Raw genomic sequence first — 10,915 nt, 5'->3', positions numbered from 1 at the left:
CATGCCTCGGGGGGGACGAGGCATGACAAAATTGACCCCCCAGAGAAAGCCCATGCTATGATGACCCTTCACACACACACACACACACACACACACACACACACATAGATATAAAATATATACTCGAGAAGAGCCATGCAATGTGCAGCCACACGTCCCATCCCTTGCAGCCACACACTACATAGATCTGCTCAGCCACAATGCTGATCACCCCTTCACAAGATACAAGGTAAGCTTCAAATAGTTTAAACTCTCCAGCTTGGAATTCTCTAGCTGTACGGGTTTGAATCCTGGGCACATCAGCATCCTGAAATGTAATAAAGGACAGTGCGACTGAACAACAAGGAGCTCTCAAGTCCATGAATGCTGTATAGGTATTAGCGACAAAAGGGGTGGGGGTAGGAGAAAGGAGTGGTCAGGAGATGCTGGGCTTCAAAAATGGAGGAAGCTTCAAGTGAAAGTAATTAGATAATTCATAACAGACAAGTAATGCCAACAGCACCCCCTACCCTGAAGCGCTATGTGTGGAGCACACTCTGCACACACCTAGTTACGGCCCTGTTGTTGAGCTTATATGGGATGTGGTTATGTTACTGTCACTCAGTATCCTGATGCCGGGATCCGAAATGCTAAAAATGCCAGCAGTTGAAATGCCGACCCACAGGGTCTATTCGCATGTGGTCAGCGCTGCGACAGTGACATCCGGTTGTTCAGGATCCTGACACCTATTTGGTAAGTAAACTACCCCAAACCTCCCTAACCCTCCTTTTCTGCAGCCTATCCCTAACCATCCCCGGTGGTGCCTTACTCTAACTCCCCTTGGGGGTCATTCCGAGTTGTTCGCTCGCAAGCTGCTTTGAGCAGCTTTGCACACGCTAAGCCGCCGCCTACTGGGAGTGAATCTTAGCTTATCAAAATTGCGAACGAAAGATTAGCAGAATTGCGAATAGACACTTCTTAGCAGTTTCTGAGTAGCTCCACACTTACTCGGCATCTGCGATCAGTTCAGTGCTTGTCGTTCCTGGTTTGACGTCACAAACACACCCAGCGTTCGCCCAGACACTCCTCCGTTTCTCCAGCCACTCCCGCGTTTTTCCCAGAAACGGCAGCGTTTTTTCACACACACCCATAAAACGGCCAGTTTCCGCCCAGAAACACCCACTTCCTGTCAATCACACTCCGATCAGCAGAACGAAGAAAAAACCTTGTAATGCCGTGAGTAAAATACCTAACTGCATAGCAAATTTACTTGGCGCAGTCGCACTGCGGACATTGCGCATGCGCATTGGCGACTAATCGCTCCGTTGCGAGAAAAAAATAACGAGCGAACAACTCGGAATGACCCCCCTTATCCGCAGCCTAAACCTAACACTCCATCCCCTGCAACCTAACCCTAAACCACCCTAGGGGTGTCTAACCCTAACCATCCATTCCTAAAGCCCCCCCCCTCCTCAGCCTAGCCCTAACTATTCCCCTGCCGCCTAGACCTAAACAGTCCCGCCCCCCCCACCCCCCCTGTGGCAGATTACCAGTGTTGTGTCCCGGCAGACTGGGATCAGGATTCTTGCTTTCAGGATCCTGGCACCAATATTTCAATTTATGTAGGCATGCTGGCATTGGCATTCCGAGCAGTGTCAGGATTCTGTCTCTGTATTCCGACTGCTGGGATCCCGAATGCCTGGGATCCTGTCCCAAGTGGTTCATGTGTTTTTGGAACTGTGGTCCTAATTCAAGGTTGATTGCAAAAATCTATGCAGCTATGACACGGAAACTTTGTTCTCCAGACATCAAAATGACCTCAATTCTCTTCTCTTTTGTCAAAGCCATCTTCAGTTACCTGAAACAAAAAAGTGTTGTAATTTGTGAACCATAACTGCTATTTCAAATCTGTTTGCAGAAATAAAACTTTTTAACAAATCTGATGTTGTTTGACATGTTACACGACCCCTTTCCATTTGAAAAAAAGGACTTAGTTTCAAGGTGGCCAGTTTCAAGATGGCGCTTTCAGTACATACCCTAAAAGATAGCCCACCTCACCCATACCTTACTGGAGTATTCAGTTTTCCCATTTCCTGCACAGTTTTTTTAAACAAAAGTGTGTACTGAGACTTCTGAATCACCCTGTATCTTTTGAATGGCCCATATAAGTAAGAAGTCTGTTTAAAAGGAGGATGCAAAAACTGTTTCCTAGGTAGGCTTATGCAGCTCTTTGAAGCCTTTGGCATCTCATCTCGTATTACATCATCAGCTGCACTTTAACTCACTGTGCAAGTTTCCATACAGTAACTGTTTTATTATGATGTGGTATTTATTTTAAGGTAATCATTTTGATTTCCTAGCACTGACAGAGGCCTATAAAGTATTTATCTTATAGAAGAGATCATGGTAAATTTTCACTAAAGTCATAGACAATACTGACCAAGCAGTAAATAATTTAATTTCTAGGGGCAAACAAGCTGATCTATGGTCTAGAGCAGGGGTGGCCAACCAGTCAGAGGGAAAGATCCTATAAATATCTGTTGTCAAATCAAAGAGCCGGTACCATGCGGCGTGTGCGCAAAAAAGAGGGCATGGCCTAACTGGTACAAGGCCATGTCCCATTTTTGTGTGCCTACCTTCGGTATGATGTTTGTAGAAGAATGACCATGTGTCATCCCCCGTTTTTAGTCCCACTGTGGGCAAAAACACTGAAATAATCCAGATCCACATAAAATACACTGAAACAAGCCAGTCTCCCCCCTTCACTCTGCCTCCCAGCATCCCACCTCTGTGTCTTTTTCTGCCTGCCCCCCTTCACTCTGTGGCTCTCAGTCTCCCATCCATTTCTCTGTGCCTCTCAGCCTCCCACCCTTCACTCTGTGCCTCTCAGCCTGCTCCCCCTTTACTCTGTGTTTCTCAGCCTGCTCCCCCTTCACTCTGTGCCTCTCTGCCTGCTCCTCCATTACTCTGTGTCTCTTTGACTACTCCCCCTTCACACTGCCCTGCTTCACTCTGTGTCTCTCAGCATCCTGCCCCTTCTATCTCTACCCTCTCCCCCTTCTGGTCACTGATAGTCACCCTCACCTGTATGACAGTGAGCTGGTTGACAGTGAGTCCAGACAGGTGCTGCTTCTTTGTGGCACTTGCAGGAGTCAGACAGGGCAGGGAATGTGGTCATGATGTAGTGGCAGTTTGATGTTCCTGCCTCTGCTCACGGCAGCCCTGCAAGGCAGGAGGTAGCCGCGGGTCAATGTCTGCAGTGTCAGGATCGGTGGGAGCCGCATCAGTGTGAAGAAAGAGCCGCATGCAGCTTGAGAGTCACAGGTTGGCCAACATTGGTCTAGAGCTGGGGGCAGGGGCCAATGAGAACTGAAAGGAGTCTTGGAAAAAAATTGGCTTCAATTTTTGCAGATGATACCAAATTGCGTAAGGTTATAAATTTGGTGGGGGATGCTAAATCTCTTAAGAATTACTTAGTTAAATTGGAAGCATGGGCAGCAAAATGGAGAATGAGCTTCAATACAGATAAGTGTAAGATAATGCACATTGGTATTAAGAACAAAAATAACACCTACATACTAAATGGGGTAAAATTAGGAGATTCTGTACTGGAAAAATACTTAGGTGTTCACATAGATAGCAAAATAAGCAGCAGTACCCGAAGTAGGATTGCAGCAAAGAAGGCTAACAAGGTATTAGCATGTATAAAGCGAAGAATTGATGCAAGATATGAGAGTGTTATACTCCCATTATATAAATCCCTAGTGATGCCACATCTTGAATACTGTGCACAATTTTGGGGACCATACTACAAAAAGGATATCCTGGAACTAGAAAAGGTTCAGAGGCGGGCAACCAAATTAATTAGGGGGATGAAGACGCTGGAATACTAGGAAAAGCTTGCAAGGCTACGCATGTTCACACTGGAAGAGAGGAGACTAAGAGGGGACATAATAAACATTTACAAATATATAAGGGGACAATACACAGAGCTTGCGGGGAATATGTTTTTGGTGACATCAACACAGAGGACACATGGACACCTGCTTAGGTTAGAGGAGAGGAGATTTCGCAAACAGAGGCGAAAAAGGTTATTTCACAGTAAGGACAATACGTGTTTGGAACTCCCTGACTGAGAGAGTAGTAATGGCGGACTCGGTCAACACTTTTAACCACTTAACTGGCATGGTCAGATGACATGTGACCATGCCCACCCACTGTGTCTCCCGGTTTGTGACAAGGTGATCCCTTCTGCAGATGTGTGGATATAATATTTAAATATTTAAAAAAAAATACTTTATATCAAATAAAAAGAATTAAAAAAACAGCTATATGAACGATTTTGAAGGAAAAAAATCGTCAGTTAAGTGGTTAAGAATGGGCTAGAAAAATTCCTAATGGATAAGGCTATGGCTTATGGTGCGTAGTCACGCACTATAGTTATTAAAAAAGAGGAATAAGGAATAAACACAACGGCCTACAATAGCAACAGACAAGATTAGTCCTAAAAATAATACAGCATAGGAGACTAAAAATAATACAGCATAGGTTGAATTCGATGGACAAATTGTCTTTTTTTCAACCTCAGAAACTATGTATGCAAGACCAAATTAAATGTAGAAAAGAGCGGGCCCAATGGGGCCCAACACAAATGTTGATGCGGTTAGAAAACCATTAGACCTATCCTTAATACAGAGAGCATCCATGTGAACACCATTCAGTACAGACAGAATCCTATTAGCTACCATACAGTACATTGTGCATCTTAGTATCCTCCATACAGTACAGAGAACCTTTTAATGAATGATATACAGATAGATCCATGGTTATCTTGGCTCCTCGGCACACCATGGCTTATTTACATAAATCTTCATCTATTGTTCTCAGCTGCAATACAATACAGAGAACAATACAGCAGGGGATTAAGTCATTACAGCAGGGGATTAAATCCAATTGCCCAATCTCAGTTAATCATATTAAAGGCCAAGATAAACATGGACCCATCTGTACAGCCAAACAGCACAGATAGCATCCTAGTGACTTTCTGACAATTCAATGAACATCCCATTAAACACCATACAATACATTGAGCATCCCAGTAACCATCTTAGAGTACATTGAGCAACCCAGTTACCACAATAGTGTATGTTGAGCATCCATGTGACTGTTACACAGTACTTTGAGCTTCCCAGTAACCACAATTGAGCAACACAGTGATTGCCTCTCATTTCAGACAGCATACCAGTGACCGCCATACAGCACAGACAGCATACTAGTAGGTGCTGTATACTCCCTTAAGCATCCAAGTGTCCAGTATACAGTAATTTCAGCATCTGAGTTACTGACAATCAGTACAGACAGTAGCCTAGTAACCATCATACAGTACATTGAGCATCACAGTGACAAACATAGTACTTCTAAGCATGTTGTTTTAAGTATGCAACAAACTGCAATGGAGAATATAGCATTTTGGAAAATGCTCACACACCTTAGAATTAGAAAGCACTAACTTATGTACTGTATGTGTAATACCCCTTTCACACTGCAAACCCGTGTCCAACCTGGTATTTTGAATCTGGGTCCTACCCGAGTCGGACACGGGTCAGACCCTTTCACACTACACATTCAACCCGGTTTATTGCAGGGTTGGCTACTTTTAATTCAGCCCGGGTCAGCAATTAAAACACCATGGATATCATTTTAAATGGACCTTTTATGGCTCAGAAAGATGAGCTGTCAAAAGGGGACAAAAGGAGAAAGTGGGGACAGCTCACAGCATTGCAGGAATCGTGGCTGACAGAGCTATGTTTTTATACACAATTGCATCTTTAACATACCTCCCTAGAGATGTGCACCGGATATTTTTCGGGTTTTGTGTTTTGGTTTTGGATTCGGTTTCCACGGTCGTGTTTTGGATTCGGACGCATTTTGGCAAAGCCTCCCTTAAGAATTTTTGTCGGATTCGGGTGCGTTTTGAATTTGGGTGTGTTTTTTTAAAAAAAACCTCAAAAACAGCTTAAATCATAGAATTTGGGGGTAATTTTGATCCTATAGTATTATTAACCTCAATAATCATAATTTCCACTCATTTCCAGTCTATTCTGAATACCTCACACCTCACAATATTATTTTTAGTCCTAAAATTAGCATCAAGGTCGCTGGATGACTAAGCTAAGCGACCCAAGTGGGCGGCACAAACACCTGGCCCATCTAGGAGTGGCACTGCAGTGTCAGACAGGATGGCTCTTAAAAAAATAGTCCCCAAACAGCACATGATGCAAAGATAAATAAAAAAATATACATTATGGAAAGAACTTACCATTGATAACGGTATTTCTCCTAAGTCCACAGGTATCCACAGGATAACATTAGGATATGATGGAGCGACAGCGGATTGGCACCAAACAATCACAAGCTTTCAAGCCTCCCAGAATGCACCGGGCTCGTCCATATAATCCCGCCCACTGACTCAGTCAAATCAGTTGTTTCCAAAGCATATAGGCAGGAGCATTATGTAGAACCCTATTCAGGCGAAAAACCCACATCCACACTCTTCCATGCAAGAGGGAAGAGTTTAGTGAGTATAAAGATTATCAAATCAGGTGCATCAGGGTGGGATCCCTGTGGATACCTGTGGACTTAGGAGAAATACTGTTATCAACGGTAAGTTCTAACCATAACGTATATTTCTCCGGCAGGGTCCACAGGTTATCCACAGGATAACATTGGGATTTCCCAAAGCAATTTTTAGTGGTGGGGACGCTCATGACTAATAGGAGAACCTTACGCCCGAATTGAGCATCATGAGAGGCAAAGATATCCCAGGCATAATGCCTGATTGAATGTGTTTATTGGAAGCCATGTGGCTACCTTACATATCTGTTATGCTCAAGCACAACATTGTGCTACCCATGAAATACCTTCCTTACATGTAAAGTAAGCAGAGACATTAGCCGGGACAGGGAGATCAGCTTAAGAATATGCTTCTGAAATCGTCATTCGAAGCCATCTTGCTAGCGTTTGTTTAGTAGCAGGCCATCTCCTCTTGTGAAAAAAACGTAGAGGATGAAAAGAAAATTTGTCTTTCTAATGGCACTGGTACAATCCATGTAGATACTTAATGCCCGGACTACGTCCAGCGACGCATCTCCCGCAGAAAATCCAGATTTCTGAAAAACCTGGACCATAATATCTTCATTAAGGTGGAATATAGATCACCCCTTAGGAAGATACTCAGACCTAGTTCTGAGAACTACTTTATCTGGATAACATCAGAAAAGGAGATTAGCATGAAAAGTGCTCCTAAATCTGACTCACTTCTAGCTGATGCCATAGTCAGCCGAACGAGAACTTTAGCTGTCAACCATTTAAAATTCACTTCACTTAGTGGTTTAAACAGAGCAACTTGACAGGCTTTTGAGGACTAGATCTAGATTCTCTGACCCTATAGTAGGAAAAGGGGAAGGTTGAATGCACAGCATTCCCTATGAAAAAGTGCACACATCCTGTAATTTGGCATTTTTCTTTCGAAACCATACAGCCAAATGCTGACACTTGTATTTCCAAGGAAACCACCGCTAAACCTTTATCTATTCCTGCTTGAAGGAATGGTAAAAACCCTTGAAACTCTGCAAAATTTCGGATCCATACCTCTTTTATTGCACCAATGCATATAAGCTTGTCACATTTGGTGAAAAATACGAGTTAAGGAAGTTTTTCCTTGCTCTGAGATTTTGTGAGAATCCTCTGGACCTCAGTATAGAGATTTCGAAAGCCCTGCCATCAAAACAGTTGATCCAGATATCTGTGATAATCAAGGTCCCTGTCTTAGTCTGGGCGTAGAGGAAACAGGCAAGGTATTCAACATTTTCTGCGGATCTGTGTACCAACACCTTCTGGGCCAAGCCGGGGCTTATTAGGATCCCAGCATCTTTGTTGTATTTTCCTCACTATCCTGAGTAACAGGATGATTTGAGAAACACAGAAGAGAAATAAATTTTCCATTAAAAAGATATCCACAAAGATCACTTCCTTTGTTCCTGACCCGATTATGGCTTTTTTTGTTCAGATGGGACACCATGAGATTTATCTCTGGCCAAGCCCATTGGTCTACCCGAGTCTGAAATGACTTTAGGGTGGAAAGCCCATTAATTTACCTAAATGGCGTGTTGACTGAGAAATCAGCTCTTTAGTTTAGTACTCTCGGAAACAAACCCTGAGGACAAGGCTGGAAGATGGAGTTCTGCACATTTTAGTATGTGATTTACCTCCTTCCTCGCTATTTATCTGTCTGAAAGTTAAGGTACACTACTGTCCTTTCGGATCTGGACCGATCTTCCTTTAGGAATGTCTCGTGCCTTAATCAGGACCCAGTATATGGCCTGATGTGCTAACAGATTTATTAGCAGGCACCTTTTTTCTGTGATCCATAATCCCCAGAACCATAATTTTCTGGAAAAATGGCCTCTTTGTTGTCAGGATTTCTCCACCTGATACCAAAAAGAAAAAGGTATCCTCTCATCTAGATGGAATGTCTGTAGCCCCCAGGCTACTTCTTACCTTTTCTTGCCAGTACCACGTACTTGTTTGCGTACTGTCCATCTGGTCCGTCTACACCACCTGGTATTCACAGACGGTCTTGCGCTTGGAGAAATTAACCAGGTACAACACTGCTTAACTTCCGACATCATTGAAATTGGACATATTCAGTGTGATGCGGCCTTAGATGGAGGAGATACTGGAAAAGTCTTGAGTGGAATTATGCCCACTCCATCATGTGTATTGTTAACACCATCAAACCCATCATTCGCATTGCTGCATGAATCAATATTGTTTGACATTGTAACCACTCTTCTAGTTTTGCCTTGGATATCTTGTTCCGAGGTAACTACTTTTTGCAAACTCGAATTCAGTATAGCCCCACCATGAGTTATGTTACGGAACCAGAGATGATCCCATTTATGAACCACCCATGCCTCTGCAGACAAGTTATTTGTATGTTGTAGATGACACAGAACCTTTCCTGTATTTGTGTCAGGATAGGAAGGAGGTCAAGGTATGGCAATTTTTCTTAACCTCTACTAACGGAGATAAATTGCCAAAATCATTTTGGTACTCTGGGGCTGTGGCTAACCCAAAGGGTAAGGCCTACCTGATTTTTTGCTGAAGGATGGTAAACCCTGAGATAACATTGATGGACAGTGTTATAGAAGCCTGAAGGTAAAATTCCTGACTTATCCAGGAATACCATGTGTTATATTGGCTCCTTCCCCAACTATGGAGTTGCCTCCATGTGAACGGTGTTACCCAAATTTCTCTGTTTTTGAAATTGATAATGGGGCGAGGGATTGTTTTTGACCCTCGTGGGAATAAACCCTCCAGTGTGCATGGGTTACTGGAATGACAATTCCCACAAAACATTTTCTGAATTGCTTCATGCAAAACCCTCACCTACGCCTCTACCCGAGACTAGTGATGTGCACCGGACATTTTTCGGGTTTTGTGTTTCGGTTTTGGATTCGGTTCTGTGGCCGTGTTTTGGATTCGGACGCGTTTTGGCAAAACCTCCCTGAAATTTTTTTGTCGGATTCGGGTATGTTTTGGATTTGGGTGTTTTTTTCAAAAAACCCTAAAAAACAGCTTAAATCATAGAATTTGGGGGTCATTTTGATCCCATAGTATTATGAACCTCAATAACCATAATTTCCACTCATTTCCAGTCTATTCTGAACACCTCACACCTCACAATATTATTTTTAGTCCTAAAATTTGCACCGAGGTCTCTGGATGGCTAAGCTAAGCGACACAAGTGGCTGACACAAACACCTGGCCCATCTAGGAGTGGCACTGCAGTGTCAGGCAGGATGGCACTTCAAAAAAATTGTCCCCAAACAGCACATGATGCAAAGAAAAAAAGCGGCGCACCAAGGTCGCTGTGTGACTAAGCTAAGCGACACAAGTGGCCGACACAAACACCTGGCCCATCTAGGAGTGGCACTGCAGTGTCAGGCAGGATGGCACTTCAAAAAAATAGTCCCCAAACAGCACATGATGCAAAGAAAAAAAGAGGCGCAATGAGGTAGCTGTGTGACTAAGCTAAGCGACCCAAGTGGCCGACACAAACACCTGGCCCATCTAGGAGTGGCACTGCAGTGTCAGACAGGATGGCACTTCAAAAAAATTGTCCCCAAATAGCACATGATGCAAACAAAAAAAGAGGCGCACCAAGGTAGCTGTGTGACTAAGCTTAGCGACACAAGTGGCCAACACAAACACCTGGCCCATCTAGGAGTGGCACTGCAGTGTCAGGCAGGATGGCACTTCAAAAAAATAGTCCCCAAACAGCACATGATGCAAAGAAAAATGAAAGAAAAAAGAGGTGCAAGATGGAATTGTCCTTGGGCCCTCCCACCCACCCTTATGTTGTATAAACAGGACATGCACACTTTAACGAACCCATCATTTCAGCGACAGGGTCTGCCACATGACTGTGACTGAAATGACTGGTTGGTTTGGGCCCCCACCAAAAAAGAAGCAATCAATCTCTCCTTGGCCTGAAAGCCTCTCTCTCCTTGCACAAACTGGCTCTACAGAGGCAAGATGTCCACCTCATCATCATCCTCCAATTCCTCACCCCTTTCACTGTGTACATCCCCCTCCTCACAGATTATTAATTCATCCCCACTGGAATCCACCATCTCAGATCCCTGTGTACTTTCTGGAGGCAATTGCTGCTGGTGAATGTCTCCACGGAGGAATTGATTATAATTCATTTTGATGAACATCATCTTCTCCACATTTTCTGGAAGTAACCTCGTACGCCGCTTGCTGACAAGGTGAGCGGCTGCACTAAACCCTCTTTCGGAGTACACACTGGAGGGAGGGCAACTTAGGTAGAATAAAGCCAGTTTGTGCAAGGGCCTCCAAATTGCCTCTT

The sequence above is a fragment of the Pseudophryne corroboree genome, chromosome 5 (assembly GCF_028390025.1).
Source record: "Pseudophryne corroboree isolate aPseCor3 chromosome 5, aPseCor3.hap2, whole genome shotgun sequence".
Taxonomy (NCBI): domain Eukaryota; kingdom Metazoa; phylum Chordata; class Amphibia; order Anura; family Myobatrachidae; genus Pseudophryne; species Pseudophryne corroboree.
This window is presented reverse-complemented; position numbering follows the sequence as displayed.